Source organism: Macrotis lagotis, chromosome 6 (genome assembly GCF_037893015.1).
Source record: "Macrotis lagotis isolate mMagLag1 chromosome 6, bilby.v1.9.chrom.fasta, whole genome shotgun sequence".
Taxonomy (NCBI): Eukaryota; Metazoa; Chordata; class Mammalia; order Peramelemorphia; family Peramelidae; genus Macrotis; species Macrotis lagotis.
In genome coordinates, this window is record NC_133663.1 from 100,667,511 (window position 1) to 100,674,143 (window position 6,633).

General features: G+C 34.4%; 1 pseudogene; it reads left to right on the top strand.

The window, feature by feature from the left end:
- Positions 1 to 2,625, top strand: part of LOC141492165 (transketolase pseudogene) — a 91,878-nt pseudogene extending 89,253 nt beyond the window's left edge.
- Positions 2,626 to 6,633: the final 4,008 nt, after the last annotated feature.

Genomic DNA, 6,633 nt, shown 5'->3' on the forward strand with positions numbered 1-6,633 from the left:
TGCTTTTTTTGTTGTTGTTATTGTCTGTTCACTATCAGTACCCATTTACTCTTTCTTATCACTGCTTATGCAGTGCAGAGCAAGCTCACAGATAAACCTGAAAAGGCAAAAAATTCTTCTTTCCTGTATCTAACCTTAAAACATCTAGTGACTAAGAATTCTGTGACATCTCTCTCTTTTCCTTTGTATCTTTTCAGCATTTTGAATTTACATGTAGGGCTGATTTATGATAGAATTCCAAGTTTCTGGTATGGTTTAGAAATTGGATATCTTCATACAACCAAAATGGAGAAAAATAAACAGTTCAGAGAAAACAATTATCATGATACATATTTTTTTTTCCAAGGCAATATTACAAACTTGCTCTTTCCTAACTTCATGTTTTCACCAATGCATAATGTCTCTATCTTAGCTAGCCCTTCCAATTTTTTTTTTCATTTTTAGCAAATTGGCTACATATACAGTCTATATTATTATGTAAATTGTGGAGAGAAAAAATGTTGAATAGCATTGGACTAAGAACATATCCCAGGGATTAAAAAAAAAGACCTAGAAATTTCCCTACCAGATTTTGAGTTCAACCAATCTATTTACCTAACAATACCTCTTCATATCTTGATCTTGTCCAGTATAATAAACTGAGAGTGTTTTTGCTTTATCAAAATCAAAGCATGCTTTGATCATGAATATTTCCTTATCCTATTAGCCTATGTATGTCATAAAAAATGAAGTTCTCCCTTCTCCTTCCTCTTCCAACTCCCTTCTCTAACCACATTGCTGCAGCCTCTGCCATAAGCTCAGGTTCCTCATCAAATTTGCGTTGACATGGAGGATTCCATAAACTGGACCAACAGAAACTGCAGGCCCTGAAGGACACTGTCAACTGACTGCACATCAATCCCATCCATGTCACCACCACAGCCCATATCATGCTGTAGTATGTCCAAGATCACAAAAGTTCTTTTTCCATACCATAAAGTACAAACTTCAGGACATCACAGACCCCAACAATGACCACTTTGTGCTCTCCAAAGGTCATGTACTTCCCATCCTCTATGCAATATGGGCCGATGCTGACTTCTTTCCAGAGACTGAGCCATTGAACGTGAGGAAATTCTGTTCCAATCTAGATAGCCTAAACAAGCCATTACAGATGTGACTATTGGCTTCCTGAGTCAAGGGTTTTGAGCTAGACTTCTTCAAAGCTAGTTATCACAATAGATTGTTTGCTGGGCAATAGGGAAATGTCTGAAGGTATGGTGTAGGAGGCTGTGACCTTTTCAGGATTCTCTAAGTTGGACAACTTAGTTGCCATTTTTTGCAACTAACCAGCTGGACCAAAGCAACCCTTCCCACTACAGCACCAAGTGCAAGCTTGCCAGAAGCTATGTGAAACCATTTGGTGAAATGCAATCATTGTGGATGGCCACACTGGAAGAGCTCTGCAAGGCCTGCAAGGTCAGGGCAAGCATAAGCCATCGGCTGTCATTAAAGGAATTTCAGGTGTGGAAGATAAGATATCTTGGCATGGGAAGTCTGCCAAAAATATGGCCATCGAGTCATCAAAAAATCTATGTTAAAATCCAAAGCAAGGAAAAGATTCTAGCTACTCTCCCCAAATAGGATGTCTCTGCAGCTAATATCACCAATATGCAAATACCATCTCCCCCAAATTGCAAACTTAGAGACCAGCTAGATACCTTTGAAACCTATGGCATCACCCTGGCTGAGTCAGGAAACCCCTGTGATTGTGTGGTTTTCCTGGATTGGGAAGCCAAAAATTCCAACTTTTCAGATTTCTTTAAGAAGAAGCATTTAATCCCTTCATGGAGTGTTTCATTGATGAACAGAACATGATAAGCATCTCTGTCAATGTCCCACACTGGACAGGCCTTTGCCTTTTTGCAGCAGGTTCACTGCCTTCTTCTCCAGGGTCTTCAACCAGATCCTTTTGGCAGTCATTTCTAACAGTAGTATCAACCTGTGTGACTCACACATTGGAGTGTCCATCAGTGAAGATGGTCCTGCTCAGATGGCCCTTGAAGATCTTGTCATGTCCTAGCATATCCTCAATGGGACTGTCTTTTACCCAACTGATGCTGGGACCACTAAGAAAGCAGTAGAGTTAGCTACCAATAAAAAGGATTTGTTTTCATAAGGACCAGTTGTCCAGAAAATACAGTCATGTAAAATAACAATGAAAACTTCCAGAATGGCCAGACTAAGGAGGCCCTAAAGAGCAAGGATGGCCAGGTGACTGTGATTGGAGCTGGAGTGAACCTCCATGAAGCCTTCTCAGTTTCAGAGCTGCTGAAGAAAGAAAAGATCAACATCTGAGTGCTAAATACCTTTATAATTAAGCTCCTGGATAAGAAACTTATCCTTGAGAGTGTCTAGGTAGCCTATAGCCACAATCTAACTATGAAAATCCATTGTTATGAGGATGGCAGAAAAGAAATTGAGGCTGCTTCCATGGTGCAGGAACCTGACATCATATCATTTGGTTGCCAAAGACTACCTGCTATCATGGCAAGAAGTGGGAGGCTGGCAGAGTTGCTGAAGATTTCTGGCATTGACAAGGACACTTTTGTTCAGGTTGTCAAAGAGGACTTATCTCAAGAATAAGTTGCCTGATGGTGATTCCAGATCAAAACAAGAAGCAAAGGAGAGAGAGAGAGAGAGAGAGAGAGAGAGAGAGAGAGAGAGAGAGAGGATAGAAGAGAGAGACATTCTTGAACTTTAAACATATTAAATATAAATATATCCCTGAACTATAAACATATAAATATAAATATATACTATAAATATATAAATATATATATAAATATATAAATGTATTAAATAACTTTTGTTTCTACTGAAGATCAATTGAAAAATAAAAGTATTCAGTGTTTTGAGAAAAAAAACTATAAAATAGCCTCTGTTCATAAGCCTATGATAACTCTTAGTGTTCACTGCTTCACATAAGAACTTCAAAAAAATATATTTCAAAATAACTACATCAATAACAACTTTGCAATTTTTCCCTCTTGTTTTGTCCTCATTAATTGTTTGCATCCATTCATAACTATATTTCTGGTTATATTTTCCATTTTAGATTTATGTATACACATATAATATATATATACACATATTTATATGTACATTATGGTAATTTCTGATTTTTCTCTTTACAATTTCTTACATTTTAATCTTCCAGTATTTGAAATTTAATTATGTTCTAGTATCCCAATTCATTGCTTTTCTATTGTTCATTTATTCATTGTCCATTTGCTGTTCTTCTAAGTTATTTCTCTTTGGTTTTATTCAAAGATAAGCATCACGTTTTGAAATATTGTTGAATTGACATCTCTTTCTTTTGATAATGTTCATAAATTATGCTACCTATAATAGAAAGAATGAGTCATTTCATACATACATACATACATATATATGTATATATACATACATATATATATACATATATATGTGTATATATATATATATATATATATATACATATATATATATATATGATTATTTTTTATGCCTTACAGGAGACCTACCATATTGCCCAGAGAAAAGAATAAAGGCTTCCATGATCTCTTTAGAAGAAGTGATCCAGAAAAGCATAGCAGTAACAAAAGTATTTTATTTGAGGGTCAATTTATCCCTGATTACTGAACACCAAAAAAAAAAGTTAGATGTTGATTACATCTTTTGTACTTCCTATTACCAGTAATGGTATTTCTTGTTCAATTTCCTTCTTTTGTCCATTTTTTAAAGTTATATCTTTCCCTTCTTTTCTGTAGCTTTGCTTAAGCTGTTAATAGAGAGGTCACAAAGGCATACACATGGTATCTGAGTCTCCTGGTACAATTAAGGAAACACTGACTCTGCAATAATCTTCTTCCCCAGTTTCTTATCTTTTAAAACTAAAGTAGGTATTGTTTACTTTGAATGAAATATTAAACATTATCTATTAACTGAATCAATTAGGATCCAATCCATTCTAAAAACATTGTTGAATGTGTTGATTTCCACTTTACATTTTTGAACAGTTTAAGACACATTTAGGAGGAACATATTGCTAAACACAGATGGTTATACAATGATGGTTATCATTAGAAAGTTCTTACTTGTACATGTATGTGAGAGTATGGTGTGAAGGGAAGGACATGTTATCTGATAAGTAGCAATATGTACTCAGTTGGGTATAGTCCAGGAACAATGAATAAATGAGTAATAGATAGAGTGTTGTCCTCAAAATTCAATACTCTTAATATAGAAAGCTCTTCCAAAGCTGGAACTCTGTCTACTGGGTCACACTACCTCAATTACTATACTTGTTCAATTCAATTCAATTTAATTCAATAACATTTGAACCCTTATTATTTAGTAAGTATTTTGACCAGACACTTTGAGGACTAAAAAGGTAAATGCAAGCATGTTTCTTTGTTGTTGTTGTTAGAAGAGGTCACATGAACACTAATTACTGTAATCAAATCTAGATAGGATGAGTACTAAAACAATGGAGGTGGAACCAAGATGGCAGAGTAAAGGCAGGGACTCCCTTGAACTCTTCACCAAATCTCTCCAAATACTTTTATTTTTTTCAAATACCTTTAATTATTTACTTTAAACAAATTCTACAGCATTGGAATCCATAAAAAGTTGGAATGAAACAATTTTCTAGGCCAAGACAACTTGGAAGGTCATCAGGAAGGTCTGTTGCATCAGAGTCAGAGAGGAACGTGATCTATCATGGGTCATATTAGTGCAGACCCAGACACAGAGATAAAATGGAAACTGAAAAATACACCTTTTGAAAGAGAACCCATAATGAAAACTCCCAGGAATATTATAATTAAATTACAGAGTTCCCAGGCTGAAGAGGAAATATAGCAACTAGTCAGAATGAAACAATTTAAATATCATGGAGTTACAGTCAGGATGACACAAGATTTGGCAGTTTCTAGTTTAAAGGACTGTAAGACTTGGAATGGGATAGTCCTGGAGGCAAAAGAGTTTGGATCACAACTAAAAATCAACTACTTCACAAAACTGAGTATGCTCTTTCAAGAGGGAAGATGTATATTCAAGGAAATAGGGGACTTTCAAGTATTGTTGATGAGAAGATTGAAGCTAAACAAGATTTTGACTTCCAAATACAAAATTTAAGAGAATCAGAGTAAGGTAGACAGTAAAGGGAAATAATAAAGGACTTAATGATGTTGATTCATTTTCATTCCTACATGGAAAGATGAAACAGGTAATTCAGGAGAACTTTTTCATTAGGCAGTCAGAAGTTGTGTGTTTTGCATGTATATGTATATATGTGTATAGAGAGAATACACAGATGTGAGTTGAATATGAAGGGATTATATCTAAAACACAAAATTAAGGATGAGAGAGGAACATACTGGGAAAAAAGGAAAGGGAGAGGTGAAATGGTGTAAATTATCTCACATAAAAGAAGCAAGAAATATCTTTTACAATGGAAAGGAAGAAGAAAGAACTGAGGGGAATTAGGTCAACATTATTCTCCTCAAAATTAGCACAAAGTGGAATAACAATGAAACTCAATTGGTTTTAGAAATCTACCTTATTCTACAGGAAAGGTGGAGGAAAAGAGGACAAGAGAAGAGAAGGTGATAGAAGGGAGGGCATTTTGTGAGAGGGGATAGTCAGAAGCAAAAAACTTTTTTTAGAAGGGACAGGTTGAAAGGAGATAGAATAGAATAAACAAGTGAGGGGAAGAATAGGATACATGGAAATTATAATAGTAGTAGAGAAGAAAATTTGAAGCAAGATTTTCTGATGAAGGTCTCCCTTCTTAAAATTACAGAGAACTGAGTCAAATTTGCAAAAAAAAAAAAAATGAATCATTCCCCAATTGATGAATGATCGAAAGATATGAACAGTTTTCAGATAAGGTTATGGATGTTATTTTTAGTCACATATTAATATTCAACTCACTTTTGATTGAAGAAATTGTGACATAATATCTCACATCTATTAATAGGACTATAAGTAAAGGAAAGGAAAATGATGAGTGTTGGAGGGAATGTGGGGAAAATGAGATAACAATGCATTGTTGATGGAGTTGTTAATGATTCAACTATTCTGTAGAGCAATTTGAAACTATGCCTAAAGGGTATAAAACTATGCTTATTCATTGACCTAGCAATGCCACAACTAGGTTTATATTCCAAAAGAGATAAAAACCAACAAAAAAGGAAAAGCACCTATATGAACAAGAATATCTGGGGCAATTCTATTCTGGTGGCAAGAACTTGGAAATTGAGGGAATGTCCATGCCATTTAAATATTGTTCAATAACAGTTAAAATTGGATATCATTTTAAAATCTTTTCATGACATAATTATAGGAAGATTCACTAAAGTTTAGAAAACAGAATTGGATTAAAATAGATTAGGAGGCTAGAATGATAAACTGAATGATAAGGTCAAATTCATAATGATAAATATGAAAGTATAGCACTTAGTTTGGAAAAAATCATTCTTCAGTGATTTAAAAATAGCAAAGTTATAACTTTCCCCATTTTGTGGAAAAGAATTTTATTTTTATTTGGTAAAAGTTTATTTTATGCATGGTATACATCTAGTATATCATATGTAATATGGTATAACA